The sequence below is a fragment of the Rhea pennata genome, chromosome Z (genome assembly GCF_028389875.1).
Source record: "Rhea pennata isolate bPtePen1 chromosome Z, bPtePen1.pri, whole genome shotgun sequence".
Classification (NCBI taxonomy): Eukaryota; Metazoa; Chordata; class Aves; order Rheiformes; family Rheidae; genus Rhea; species Rhea pennata.
In genome coordinates, this window is record NC_084702.1 from 33581435 (window position 1) to 33597359 (window position 15925).

A 15925-nucleotide genomic window follows, 5' to 3' on the forward strand; every position below is an offset into this window, starting at 1 on the left:
GGGGAGAAGGAGGGGTAAAACCATCAAAATAGTGGAAGTTTCTTGAATAACATGAAGGGACCACAGAACAAACAGGAGCTGGTGTGAAGCAGGCATCGCACAGGGAGAACTTTGGGAGTTTTTTTTGTTGTTTCACTCGTTCCTGGAACACAGCTGAGAGTAAGAGGGTGACAGAGTCAGGCCTGACCCCGAGTTATTTCTGTAGGCTTGAAGAATGACGTGGACAGGAACAGGAATTCAGAGCCAAAATTTCTCTAGTGATAATGACTTGCAGAGAGAGCAGCTATGGAAGATCAGCAATAAACTGAAGACTCGAAAGGGAGACAGATCACTTATCTGTAAGTAACAGAATCTGTGTTTTTGAGATAAGGCCCACTGTGAGCAACCATTGACTGTTTTAGAAGATAAGAGAAGTTGGCAAACTGAGAAGCTTGGCTGATTTTGCTGAAAAAGTCATCAAGTCCTTTGCATGGCTTTATGAATAAAGTAAGAGTCAAAAAATAAAAGGGTTGGTTTTGGGGGGTGGGGAACGAGTGAATAAATAAAATTGCTTATCTCATAAGAACATTGCTTATCATTAGAGGTGATGATTTAGTAGTCAAATAGCTTGTTTGGGATAGCTAGCATCACTATTGTGGAAACAAGCCAGAGCCACAGGCTGGTTTCATGCCTGAAGGAAACTGCACGTGGCTTAGACTTGACACTTGGATAATAATTTGGGGAATTGTCAGCAGGAAAAGGTAAAACAGAGAGCAATTAAGAACCCCAAGAAAACCCCAAGATAAGGGGGGGGGGATTATTTCAATAAAGCATTTTGATTAGTGCCAATGACCACTTCTGTTCAGAGTCACAGATGAAGGTTACGTTGTATAATTGCTGCTGACTTGGAAAAAGACGATTAGTGAAAGCAGCAGTGTAAATGACAGTCTCTGATTTTGGACTGATGAATTTGGGGAAACTAGCGGATTTATATAGTTTTACCATATGGTCTTTTGTTCTCAAAATAGTTTAAGTCCACCTTTTTAAGCTTACCTCCGGAAAGGTGAATCAGGCTCATAGAGCAGACTATTTCTATCAGAAAAATGTTGTCTTGAATAAGCATGCAGGAGTAGGTGGAACAACACTGTCACCTGAGAAAGGAAAATTAAGTTTTTATATACACAAAATCTCTCTATTGGCCTCTGCAGCTTTGCTTGGTCTGCTGGGGCCGCCTGGGCTGTGCTGTGCGTTCCCAGCTGTCCCCACCTGCCCACAAAGCGTTGCTCACGGGGTACCAGAACCGCGGTGACATTTGGGGAACGGCATGCAAGGAAATTATGCTACTCAGCTGTAAAGGCTGTGCAGACTGACTCCTACGTAGCTGCTCACGTGGCAATGTGCATTCTTCTGCTGGCAGCTATGGGCTCGCCCGTGTGGGCAGGTAGGATGTGGTCCTCGTGTGTGACACTTCCAGCCCCTGCTGACTCCCATTTAATTGCCTTTATATGTATGCATACATGCAGTTCCTGATGCTGCTGAGAGCTCCGGATAATAGCTCGTACCTACGGCCTGGCTTAATCCATAAACGACCCAAGTTCATAAGAGCCTCTGACTAGTTTATTTAAGGAGATACTGAATTAAATCTTTTAAAGTACATGCAGTATTAAATATACAACTTAAATAGGCTCAGCTATTAATTGCATTTTACATATGTAATTAGTGTCATTAGAGGTCCTTATGAGGTGGTCTGTTAGTAGAGTTAATTGGTAGAGATTGCATGTTATGGCTTACTGTTCTTACAACTTCTAAATAAGTCTCAAGAAAAAAAACAAAGGATATTGGAGAACTAGTTGTGCAGCCTACCTTTGAAAAAGGCCATTATATAAATAATACATGAAGTAAGTACTGAGGCATAGGGTTTATCTGGTGTCTGATGGGGAGACACTGTTCTCGGAGGGTATTTACCCTGTTTGGGTTATCATAGGCTAGGGCTACAGAATGAAACAACAAAAACCTCTGGGATACAAAACTTTCTGAACCATGTCAGGTAATGAGCAAGTGTTAGTATGAGAACTGAAGCGTTAATTCAGTTTATTCCCATACCACGGCCAATGGCTAAGTCCAAGGGGCAATGGGACTGAGCTGTAGCTGGGTCTTTTGAAGCATATCAGGAGATAAATGCTGCTAATAGGGTGTTTTATGAATATTCTATTTTACTATCCCAAAAGCAATTTGAGATAACTGGGTTTCATTTGGGCTGGAATTTGTGCTCAGTCAGTAACCACAGATCAGCAGAAAGAGCAGTAAGTTACCATTTCCATACATTTTTATGACTCAGTCCACAAGCACACGTTTACTTACACCTCTATTAACAAGAGCACTTGTTTACAATGATCTGCATTTAAACCAGTGATCTGTTTACACATGGTAGTTAATAGCCAGTTAGTTAATGATGTTCTAGCATTATAGACTGAGGTGAAAGGTCTTTTTTTTTTTTTCTTTTAGCACAGCCTTTTCTAAAATTAGATAATTTGAATTATTCATGGATTACTTGAATTTGCAGATGATTTAGATTTTATATATGTGTAATGAAGATGCTTTTCCTAGAACACTTTTTCACTATTCTAATATTTAAACTTTAATTGACGCTAATCTTCTGACTAATTAGTTTCTTTTTAAAAATTTTTTTCTTCTCCTTAGGCTCTTCTGCAGTTATAGCTCTCTTCATGATTCACTGCACTTCTGTCCTTTTCCTAGCCTCCTGCAATTCCTTGGTTTAGAAGGTCACTGTCTGTAGGGAATACAGAGAAAAAATTTATTGGTAGGGTTTTTAAAGAGATATAAGTAACTAGGTTACCCAGGCTCTCTAGGGGTGGTGTATTTGCATTTCGAATAGTACAGAGAGGGATGGACGCATCCACACGGTACCTTTACCAGCAGCTGTGCTTGTGCCAATCGCCAGCCCTAGGCAGATGCTGTAGATGCATAGGGAATGAGCACTGGAGGACCCCAGTGCATCCCCACTGCACATAAGGGGCTCTCAACAGTGTCCCAGGCGCGACTTCACTCCCTGGAAGGGAAACCACTGGGAGCTCACTGCTGGGGCACTCGTGTGCAGCCCAGAGACTCCAGTTTACAGACACCAGGCAAAGTCACACCAAAGCCAATGCTCCTGATGCGTTGACTTGGTAATAGAGATGGACCTAGCTTGATATCTAGGATCAAGCCAGAAAATGAGTTAGGTACCTAAATGCAACTCCAATTTTAGGAGCTATATCCAGAAGATGCACAAACAGTACCATGTCACTGCCTGAGCAGTTGGTGACAAGGAAAGTACACGAGGATGTGTCATGTGTGCTAGCTCAGATCTTCCACTCTTCCATGGCACTTTCTTTTGGTCTATACTGGAAATAGCATCCTGGAGATCTAGGTACATGGGCTTTGGGGCAGATCCAGTGCGGCTGCAACTCTGTTATGATGAGCGCTGCTGCTTCCATTCAGAAGTACCATTGCTGAAGGAATAGGTGAAGCTAGTTCATTTCAAATTTAGTTACAGTCAAACTTTGTTGTAAATATTACATAGTCATGAAAAGAGGATAAAAAAAAATGAGGATTCTTCATTCCCAACTGCGTGCCCCAGATGGTAGATTTTAGAATTAGTCACTCTTGCTTATATGTCTTGTGAACCCATGAATTTTAACTTTTGTGCTGTGCTTTGCCGTGGATCCAACCAGAAGGGTTGAGGATTTCTGTGGTTTTTGACTTTTGTGATGTTCCATAGCCTACTAGCCACAGTGTCATAAAAAGTGGGAAAAGCAAATTTAAATCCCTTAAGCTAAGGAGGCCAAGGACAAGTTCTATTTTCTAGCTGATTCCTTTTACAATTAGCTTGTTGAGAAATGCGTGCGCAGTCACCAACAGTTGGATTTTTCATAAACATAAGCTTCAGTCTGTCTTTTGAAAGATTTGTCTTCTTAGGCTTCTCAAAAAAACAAAACAAAACAAAACAAAACAAACAAAAAAAACCCAACCCGACAGCAACACATTTTATCACTCCTAAGTGGATCGAGATGTTTTTACAAGTCTGATGCAGGTCATTAAGCTCTGGAAAGGATTGAGAGTTCAGCTATAAATGATAATTTACTTGTTTCATTGAAAACAAACATGGCTTGGTTTTGGCAAAAGAGGACTAAATGTGGTGGGACATCAGCCCTATATCTTAGCTATAATTCTGTATCACCTGTGTGTTTTGTATGTCTGGTTTTAGAAAGGCGTGCTCAGAATATAGCTCAGTCCTAGGGAAATGAAAAATAGACAAGCAGATGCTGATGCTAAAAGTGCTACCGTTTTAGAATAGCATGAGTTTCTATTTAAAACTTGGATTATTTTGGGAGAATAAAGGGGGAGGTGGAGGACTGAGGAGCTATAACAGATAGAAGAGCTGTCCAGGATTTGGAAGAGATAATCTGAAACAAGCACTTACTTTGAGGAAACGTGGGTGACTAGCTCAAAACTACCTGTGAGTTACCTGAAATATGACAGAAACATTTTTAAAGTTCTATATCTAAAACTGCTACTGTTGGATTTTTTTTCCTTTTTTTTTCCCTTCCTATTTTGCCATGCTGTCCACTGAATTAGTAGGAAGGCATGTTAATAATGTATTACCTCTAGTGCTAATAATTCCCATCTTGGGATGCAATTCTATCTGACTTGGCAAGCAGAACTGCAATTTCCTTGGAAAGTGTGCTGTAGCAAACTTCCTGAGCCTTGCAGGCAGCTCCTGCCTTGTTTTGGTCCATGGGACATTATATGCATTCCATGATTTGGATGTAAGCCACACAAAGATAACAAATACAAAGTGGAAAAAGGATGCAGATTCTTAGCTTCTCTGAAATTTAATCAGAATAGATCTACATAGCCACAAAATCTTCAGTTTATTAGTGAACAAAAAGAGCAAATGGAAAACTTTTTTTCTCCTTTTCCTCCTATAGAGGCTCACAAGAGCTAATCTCGGCTCAGTATTTCATAGATGAAATCATTTTTACGTTTGTCCAAAATCTTTATTAGTTTTTTGGATGCGCACTTCAAAGTCCCTCTTCCATTTCTGCCAGAATTTATTTGAATTTTTTCTCCCCCTTACTTGCAGTCTGTCTGCTGAAGTTGGGGTCTCCCAGGGCTTGGCAGTCCCCCACGGCACCTGGGAACGAGGCCAGGGACCTCAAAACATTCATGGTTCTGGGTTTTGGTACCAAGGGCCAGAGTTGAGCAGAGTTAGGTGCTCGTAATGTGCGTGCTTTATTTGAGAAATAAATAAGGGGGACTCTAGTCTCGCTACTGCTCGGCACTGGAAGCCAAAGGGGGCAACAACTGAGCATCCCACGGCCCAGCGGTCTTCTCTTGGTCTGGCGTGCGTCATTCCCAAAACAGTCACCGATTCCTCACCGTTTCCAAGAATCCCTTAGCGATTGTGTTCGGCACCTCAGCTAGTGGAAAGCAAGGGGAAACAGCCACACGACCAGAGCTGCCATGAGCAGTGTGCAGTGGGGCAGCGAAGGAGAGTCTTGTTTTGGCTTCAGTTTCTTCTGTGAACTCGAATAAAAGGATGTCACGGATGATGGATTAGATCAGCCAAAAAAGGGTGGTTCTTGCTCTGCTTGACAAATGTTTTGGAGAAATACAGATCTGTAGTTAATGCATAGCCCTAGGCTCTGTGAAAAGGGCAGGTTTGGGGTTTTGGATGGGATGGTGGGGGTTTTTTTGAGTTTGATTTTTTCCTGTTGTCTTTTTCTGCTGTGTGATCTGGTTTTAATCCTACTTTGTTCTCTGCTAAAATTGTCGCTCAAATGTCAGACGTGAGATTGTGTTTGGTTCCACTACTATTTTTCTGCATTGCTATAATTTAAAAAGTGCTACAGAAATTATTAATGTTTTCTATTTAAAAACAAACTCTAAAATTAGAAATGTTATACTTCTAATTCAGCTTTCACCAAGAATGAAAGTTAAAGATGTGCTAGTTATGAATTATTAAAAGACATGCTTCACTGGTGATTTTAATTTTAAAATTGGCATTTTGGAAATGGTTTCCTCAAATGCATATGGAAATAAGTGATGTTTTAGTCACATTAATGACTAGGTATATTTTTTATTGTACTGTCACATGACGATGAACGATCTATATGAAATATTGTTTTTCATTTTCTCATTTGCCCTTATGTCAATGAAAAATAATATAACAGGATAATTTAATACTTCAAAAAAATTTAGGCAGGCTCTAATTCAGCAGAATAATTAAATGTGCCCAATCTGATCCAATGCATTTAGATAAACTAGACTCTAAATAATATATGGTACCTCCCTACTGTCCTCCTAGTACACTTGATACTGGCTATACTGTGTCAATGAAGGTGACAGTGTTGTGCTATACATGCTAATTACTCTCAGGTTGCAAGGGATGATCACAGAATCATAAGGTTGGAAGGGACCTCTGGAGATGATCTAGTCCAGCCCTCAGCGTAGCCTGTACAGGGATTGAACCCACGACCTTGGCAGTAGCAGCACCACGCTCTAACCAACTGAGCTAAACCAGTCAATGGCATCATTGTGTAGGTTTGTGCAAGATCGACAGTTTTGAATAGCGTGTTTCTGCCTGAGAACTGATCTCTTTGGCAAAGTGATTTGTCTTCCCTGATTAGTCACCCTGTGTGATGCTCTCTCATTTATGTTTATTGTGCCCCCACTGTACTGGAAGGGAGGAGGGGGCAGTGCGGAGGAAGAGCTCTTCCACTAGCTACTGTGATAGCTCCTCTTGAGCAAATGCCTGGTTCAGTTCAGCGTTTCCTTTTGTCCCTGTTAGTAGGACATCTGAACGGTACTGATGAGTAACTAGTTGGTTCTTGCCACAGCCGAACCGTTGCTTGCCCAGCAGCTTGGCTGGCTGGGCCAAGTTCAACCTTCAAGAAACTGGAGACAATTCCCATGGATTTAGTTAAGCATCTAGGATTACATCCAGATGCTTGATACGCCTTGATAAACCTCTTAGCGAAATCTTGGCTAGATGGATGTTACCATCATATAGGACTTATGCTTGAACCTGCAAATCCGCACGCTTGGCTAAGGATAAGGTTACAGCACAGTCAAAGATGCGACTGCAGCTTCGAGCCAGCTAGCTTTGATATTAAAAAGCATGTAGCTGAGGTAGCCCGTACTGTGGGGTAGGCTATCTGCTTGGACAAATATCTGACTAGGTCCTGCAGTGCATGAATTGGATGCCAACGCAGCTGAAAGTCAGCTGCTGTACTGCTGCCTGAGGGACAGTCATCCTTCCATCCGCTGGGGAGACCAAGCCACCTCGTGTTCAGGCAGGAATACTCACTCTGGTGGCATGGATGGATTTTAAGCAAAAAGCAAAAGCTAGTGTTTCTTTGCTAGTGCTGTTATTCAAACAGGACAAAGAGAGCAGGGCCAATGGCTTTGGTCGGGGGTCACACATGGAACGAAAGCTTTACACTTCTTTCTTCGTGCCTTCCTTCGTCCTGTCTCCTCAGGCCACAAAGCATTTCAGTCTCACAAAGTACCCGCAGATTAGCTATCCTCAGGTCACAGGAAGGTAAAACATGCACTCAAACTGGCATTTACGTTACTCCCAGCAAGTGGGATTCACTAGATACAGGTCACTAGATGCAATCTATTCATGCAAATATAAGCAATCATTTGGCTCTAAAATAAATAAATAAATAAAGTGAATTAGCCATAACACTCTTGCCAGCATCTTCTTTTTGTAAAGCGGCTGTGCCATCTCTTCTATTTTTCCCTGGTTCCCTGCCTCACCTAACTGTATAATTTTGAGGGTCTTTTCCTACTGAGACAAACCTCTCCGAAATGTGTCCTGTCTTTCCCTCCTGTTTGTATAACAAGGGCTTGGTCGCTGCCTGAGGCAATCTTTCATGATTATACTAGTTTTTCCATTGTTATAATTTTATGAGGTCAAGTAGGATCTAATGAGTCACTGAGTCATATCTCAAGAACATTACTGCAAATTCCAAGATCCATCATTAGTCATGAATTGTCACAGTAAAGGACTGAGTCCTGCAGATCTCTTATCCTTGCAAACCATTTGCAGGGAGAGCACAAAACACTGCTGCTGTTCTCTCTTTAGAACTGTGCAATATTCTACTTTGTAGTGCGGTGACTGCCAGGGTTGTTTCTTATGTAATTAATTATTATAATTCAGATGATACAAATTTTAGCTTATTAGAAGTTTTGAAATAAAGCAGATGGTTGAAAAGTAAAACTGTACTGCTTTTAAACTGTTAAGGAATCTGTTCTCCAACACTGTATTAATTTTGCTCGTTGTAAATAAGATTTATATTTACAAACTTTTCTGAAAACTTTTCCATTAGTGTATTCTCTTTTTTAGGTGTCTTTATATATTCACTACATCTCATAATGTGTCTTCCCTGAACAGATGGTGTTGTGGAGAGCACAGCCAAGTTTTTTTAGCACCTATGAGAATGGGGGAAAACATACCGTCCCAAGATATCCATAACTCACACATAAGAATTAGGAGCCAGTATATGAAATTAAATGGATAGATGCTTTTTTGTTTTTACATCAAGATTTTTTTTCTGTTACATTTTGGATCTAGATTACCATTTATAAGAAGTCCGTGGCTGTGTATCTGAAATGATACCGCCAGATGCCAATGATTGATTAGGCTAATGAAGAAAATGACAGTTTGAGCAAACACACTTTATTTTCTATTTATGGCTAGCTAGGGAAGTAGACCTGGTGAGTTATTTTGGCTCCGTTGACAAGCGGCAAGTCATTAAGCCATGGTAACTTGGTTACTTTCAATTATTTGCCCATAAAGTTAGTGCGGAAGAACCTCGATTTAGAGGAAAACAGGGCCTGAACAACGTGGCGTTCACAGGAGGCTTTGCTTCTCTGGGCTGCCCTTGTGCAAATAGATCCTCTGGAATTATTAACACTGGCTTCAGAGGCAAATTGTGTGGAACTGGGCCTGGAACGGTGGTGGGGAGGAATTTTGTGGGTAACTCTGTTAAGTTTTCAGGGACTCAAGGCTGCAAAGCAGCTATAATGCCAGTTCATACTGGTTAAATTGGGTGTTACAATTGTTCTGCATTATCAGGATGGTAAAGAGTTTTATATATATATATATATATATATAAAAAAAAAATATAGGCATATATGTCAAATCACAGTTGTTTTGTGTTCAGTGTCTTAAAACCTTTAAAAACATGTGCTCAGTAACAGGGAGACTAGTAATTGTAACAGGATTGTATTTTTAATGCGGGCACGTAACTGAATGAGCCGACCTTGCGTTTTGAGTTTACTTTTTAAAAAATGCAAGAACGGTGTGTAACGTCTGCAGCCTGGTTACCCATGCAGAATTAAAATGGTGAGCAAGCATTGTTCTTTTTATGTACATAAAAGACTCTTACAGGGAGTCCAGAACGTGCATTTCTAACACCCTGGAGATTATGATAGAGCAACTGCTTTTGCTCTTACTGTGGCAGTGAGTGAGTTTAAAGTGGAGACACATACCTAATCCTATTGAGTATTGCCTTTAAAAATGCTAAATGACATTGTGTTAAATCCTTAAATAGATTCGGTGTTTTTCTCCTAAGGTCACCTTGGAAAATCATTGAAATGTAGAGTGAGGCCCTTAGTGCCAGTTTTGCTTTTACTAATTGCTGTGATCAAGGAGTTCTTTACAAATAGTGTTTAATCAATTCATTGCTTTTTACTGTTATAAGTTGATCTGAAATTAAGAGTTGAAATGGATCTTTTTTCATTGAGGTGTATGGTGAAGGTATCGTCTGTTTTGAGCAGAAGCACCGTGTTTCCTGCCTAGGCACGCCGCCGCCAGGTTGATGAGGGTGGTATAAAGAGCTGCGCGAAAGCAGCACACCTCTGTGGTGCTGCCTGAAAAGCAGGACTCTGTATTTCTAGGATTTTACAGCATTGCTATAAACAGTATCCGCCACTCTAAGGAGAACAGAGAATGTCTTTGTTAGATTCATCCCCTTAACAACTTCCAAGAACAAGCGCCTGCAAGCGGCACTGTGACCTGCCTTCTCGTTCGTGGTAACTTCTTCCAATGCAAGCATCCAAGCAGGTAAAGGAAATATTATTCACCGATCCAAACATTGCCTTAGTCTTGCAAAAGTTCCTTTCTTGATTCGTGAAAATAAGTTCAGGGGTTCTAAGTTAATCTTAGATATATAATTTAAATAATTTATATTAACATTTATAAAATTATGAGGTTCATTACATGTTATGTAATAGAAATACTATATATAATACGTGTAACTTTATATATTATATTAATATATATTAATATATAGTTATATATAGCAATATTATATATTTGTATATGAATAGTATATAATTAATATTTGTATAAATACATAATTATAAGAATGGTGCAGTGCAATTAATGTGTGATGTCACTTATGGGAAATAAGGTCCTTAAGCATCCTGAAATGTTTCTTGATTCTAATGAGGAATCAGAGGGCAGATCTACAGTGTAAACTAAAACCTGATTTTGTCTTACGAAGGTTTATAAAATTCTTTCTTTTCCCCCACAGCGTCAATGAAAAGAAGTAAACGGACACTTTCAGAAATATTTCCTCTATTAAAAAGCAGCCTCATAAAAATCTTCTTATTTCTTAAAACAACCCCCCTCCAAAAAACCCTAGAAAACTGCTATGAAAATGCAGATGTCTTAGGAAGTTGCTTTTAAAATTAACACCCCCCCCCTTCCCCAGGACCTAAGTCTTAGGATTATAATGTAAAGAATTTTCATAACAAATATCTTTTCCATTCTCTCTGTCATGTTAGTGGAAGAGAACTTTATGAAGAACTTTTCTTACAGCTCTGTAAAAGAAAGACATTAAAAAAAGATTTAGTCAGAAGAATTTTATAATCTATTTAAAATCACAGAGAGACGTAGTTAGAGCAGGACTGAGTTCTTGCAGAAAAGTATAGTTCATTATCACTTGAAAGGTTCTTTCTGAGCTTTGCTGAACTTGTTTATGACTTAGCTGGAAAACTTCTGGTTTGGGAAAAAAATCTACCTCTAATGTTCTCATATCAGCAGAATGTATATGAGCCTTGGGATTTTTCCCAAAGCTGTCTGGTTCTATAATGTATAAGCATTGTAGTCTACTATCTCTTTCCTTAGATAGTCTGAAGATTTTGACTTAAAAGAGTGGTTAAGTTTAATTTGTGAGCTACTCCAAGCAATAGTTTTTATGCACTGATTATGTATGTATATGCACACACATACATGTGTGTGTGTGTGTGTGTATGTATATATACACATACATACAATTTCTAACTGCTTTCTAGAGTTAGTTCCTTGTGAGATTATGATGACATGTCCTCTAAGGAAATACAGCCCATGAAATGCAAATAATTACATTTAGTTCCAAAGAGCAGCCTTATACTTTGACACCATTTATTTATAGAATCTGTATGTGGCAAATGTAGAACAGAAGTGAACTGTGGCATCTTCAAAGGCTATTATGTGCGTGGGTTGGTTGGGCCAGGGTAGGATTTATTGCTAGTGTTAATTGTAAAAACGTAGCCCACTAGAACAGCAACAATTTGCAACTGAACATTGCTGGACTATCACTTCTGTTTGGAAGGTAATAAAATTTACAGGCCAGTTCGAAGGACAGGTTGACCGAGATTAACTTTAGGTGTGAGTGGTTCAGGTTTCTTCTGCAGGTGAGCGAGGAGAGAGGCTCCTCCAGCAATGTGGCAATTCACAGCCCCGGAAGCGCAGGCAGCCCGGATTCCTGCCCTTCATGTTTCTGGAGACTTTCCCCAGCCCAACCCAGCGACAGCAGAATGAGAAATATTCCTGTATCTGGAATAATGTGTGTACCTGTAAAATAACAAAGGATAGTGGATGGTGCTACCTGTTAAGAACCCATCTGCTGTACTTTTCTCTCCATCACCTATTGGAGCTGCAAATTGCAATCCTATTCTTAAAATTAATTTTAAGTATGAAAGGGCTTAAGCCTTGTAAAAACTGGAAAGGATCTGAGAAACATATCTTACTCTTTGGAGAGTATAGCATGCTGATTTATAGAACGTACAAAGATGCAATGGGCATTTCTGTAATAAAATGTTATGCTCCCGAGTGTAATATCAAAAGTATTCCCTCTGCATGCAGAGAGTGTTCTCACAATAAATGGATTTGATTATACTCCAATAAGTAGACCATAAATCCAGAAAAGAAATCCAAGGTGACAGGATTAGTAGAATGCTAATGCCAAAATCCTGTTATGATATATTAATATAATGGAATGCAATCTGAATTTTCTGATATGAACTTAGAGCCTAATCTTTCTGTACAGATAGCGTTGGAGAAAACTTTTTGTTCCATTTCATAATATCTCCTTACTGTAGTAATCATTATACCTACGTTTTTGTGTTCCTCATAGTATTTACATGTTTTGTATTATAACTGCCCCCTCCAACATTTTCAAACTGTCTCACAGAAATAGTTACAACTACCTGCAACTTTTGTGCATAATCAGCTTTAAAATACTCATCATTACCTGGCAGAAATTCTTGTTAATATTAATGGGAATGCTTTTTGCAGTTTGGATGGTATTTTTCTATCATAGCAATCGTATTTTGATAACTTGTTTAGCAAGAGATGTTTAGAATAATGGATTGAGTGAGAAATGTTTTTCTTGCCCCTAAAAGAATGTTACCAATTTGTCCATTGCAAATTGTGATTACAAGTCACATAAAATGAAAGTAAGCAAATGTGTAAATACTTTCACATTCATAAATACTAACCTGTTCAGGCTAGGTTTAGAACAGCATCTAGGGGATCATTGGGCTATGGTTTAGGCTGGTACTGACAGCAACCATGTTGCAACATTTAAGACTAAAAGGGTAACTGCAGATAGGATAAGAGAGGCACTGGCAAGGGTTTGCACTTACCCTTAAAGGCCAACGAACCAGACTTACGGCTGGAAAAGGGAGAATCCATTGCATTGTATTTAGAAGTGCCAGAAAGTTTACTAGACTTTACCTTTAAGTCTAGGGCTGTGAGGAATTAGTAGTGTAGGTATAAAATTGAGATAAAGTGTCAGTTGGGTTTAGACTAGGAAAGGCTAAAGAATTAGCTTTGCATGTCAGCTCCCGTGGATGAGCACGCTAGGCTTTGGGCTCACACCAGCAAAGACATGCCTGTTTTGTTTGGGGTCTGGCATTCAAAAAGGTCGGTAGAAGAGTTTGGCTTTGTGCTAAAATATGTTTTGGTTGTCGGGTCCACATGGAAGACATGGATTTGGAGCTGTAGGAGGCTGCTGTGCCTGTTCGAGGTGGCCTAGGGGTACGTCCCCTGGGCTGGCTGAGCTGGGAGTGCTGCCAGTGCAAGGACCACCTTGTCCAGTTTCCATCTGAGGCTGGCATGAGCAGCAGGCAGAGCTAGAAAGAAGGCTGGGGTTGTGCGGCCGGGCTTGGGCATGGTCTGGGCTGATAAACTTGTTCCAGAGGGATTGTCTGACCTTGAAAGCTGGGACCTTCACCTTAAATATTATTGTATTTAAGTCCATGGCTGGGGATAGCTCAGGATTAAGTCTGGTATTATGGCTCAAGTTTGGATCAGGAGGGTCCTGATGGCCCAGAGACAGCTGTTCCAGGACTGTCTATTTGGTAAACTTCTGCAAACAGCGGGAAGGCTGTACATACGTTGCTGTCAGGACATGGTATCAAATGATGGTGGTGCCGACCTGCTAAAGACATGTAAGGTGAGATATTTGCTTTATTTCCCCGCTGGCTGAAGTGGATTAGAGGCAAATCGTTACTTCCTATGTTTTGAAACAAGTGGTGTGCCAGCGCCCTTATTTTTTCCTGGTGCTTCATTTGCCCATCACTGCCTTAGACAGATTTTGTGGGAAGAGGCAGCAGGAGATGCCAGCAACAGTATTGTACTTTCCATCCGCCTATAGTTTTTTTTTTGTACAATTGTGTTTTCATTAGCATACCACCAAATACACAAATGCACGTTCAAATGATCTTTCCCCTCATTTCTTTGAACAGTGCCAAAGGATTGACCCAAATTTGCAGAACAGTTTAAGAAAAAGTCTTTGTCTCAAGGAACTTGGGTTGACTGACAACATATGAATAATCAGCTGAATATAAGAGAGAACAAAACGCAACTGAGCTGAACAGATGAGCTTAGCTTGTGGTTCACCATTGCCCATCCTCATAGCTTTTAAACTTCTTCCTAGTGACCTCTAGTCATTCCACCTTGTTAATATTTCTACTGTGGAAAGATTAGAGATTCCAACAAAACTGGAGAACAAATCTGAGGGAGGTGAAAAGCCTCAAAAAAACATCAGTCAGCACTCAAATGAACAGGGTTTGCAGCCTAATTGGCAATGCTCTGTCCTGGAAAGGTGATATTTGCAGTTGTGGCTCATTAGGCATCTTATGTCCCTCAGTCAGCCACCAGGTAATATATAAAATACCTCATCTTTCTATTACTGTGCTATTACAGGGAGTTCAATTCCAGTTCACCTGGCTTTGTGGGGATCCGTACAGTGGAGCAAACAGTCTGGAACAGTCCCAATGTCATTTTTACACAGACTCGCTTTGACTCTTTCAGGCAACATGTGCAAAATGGGCCGTGGTGGCCCTTCCGATCGTCTCGAGCAACAGCGTTTGTGAGATTCGTCTCTGTGACGGAGTCTCAGAGTAACCAGGTGAAGCCAGAAGGGCGCTGAAGATCTGGGGATGAAACTAGGTAAGGCCCAAGCTGACACTGAAGGTTCTTGTGTTTCCAACAGTTACCGAGTGGCTTGTCTTGCTTCCTATCTTAGCTTACTCGACCTATCACAGCGAACTCATTGCTCATCCCCAAAAGTAGCCCTGGCATAAAATATGAAGCAAAACAGTGCAATAGTTAAACTACACATTACAGATAAGTACAAACAATCCCAATCTATTTCTTCACTTTTAGGTGTTGCAAAAAAGACCAAAGAAAGCCTACTAGGACTCCAATTTCTCTGAATCCAAGATAATTTTGCAAGAACTTTTGTCTGCAGGGACAGATCACTAATGACATTGCAGTGCATTAAAATTCCTCTCGGTTCATTATTATTAAAAATCTGTTTTTATAGCCATGCTTTATCTAACCTTTTTTTGCCCAATAGGATGATAATTAATTCTGACTAAAGTTCTCAGTTAATTAGTATGAAGAGCAGTTACATCTGTTATGTCATCCAGGTTTCCGTTCTCATCAGAAAACATTTAATGATGATCATCTGCAGTCTACTCTTTAAATGAATATTATTCAGGTAGTTTTTGAAAATTGAGTTAAATGGAAATTTTAAATTCCCTGTAGCTTTATGGATGAAATGGGTCTTTGTTTTATTATAATTATTAATACTTTTAAAAATAGACTATGATGTTAGCAGAATTATTAGATGGAATTCTAGCCTTTTTATAGCAAAAATTAGGCTAAATTATTCCTATATTTTCTTTTTATCTTCCTGCAGAGGACTTTACCTACATTGACCATATCGTTCAATCTGTGTTTATGTCAGACATATGGCCTTGTCTATAGACTGGGCTGAAAAAGATGAGTCAAAAAAAATGTATCTACTGTCTGATGTACTTTATAGTTTTTGAACAGGTCACTTCACCTGTATTTCCCTTTACTAGCTGTCAATGCTTTTCCTTATGGAAATATTAGCTCTTTAAGGAGGTCCCACTTTTGTATACAGCACAATGGAACCCTGGTACCACTGGGGGCTTCTAAAGAAGAACATTAGACAAATAATTAAAAGCAGTAACAATTATTGGATTTAACTGGAGCCAGAGCAACTACTAGCACGGTATGATCAGTGACTAATCCCTGAAGAGTTTGAGTATCATGACGATGCAGGATCAT

At 39.8% G+C, this 15925-nt stretch overlaps 1 long non-coding RNA gene across 2 annotated transcripts in view; it reads left to right on the forward strand.

Moving 5' to 3' along the window:
* Positions 1–272: 272 nt before the first annotated feature.
* The window catches only part of LOC134153573 (uncharacterized), a 71774-nt gene continuing 56121 nt past the window's right edge, over positions 273–15925 (forward strand). For both annotated transcript variants that reach the window (XR_009961170.1, XR_009961171.1), the window contains exons 1-2: positions 273–338; positions 14639–14776. This is a non-coding gene — a long non-coding RNA (uncharacterized LOC134153573). The remainder of the gene's footprint in view (positions 339–14638; positions 14777–15925) is intronic.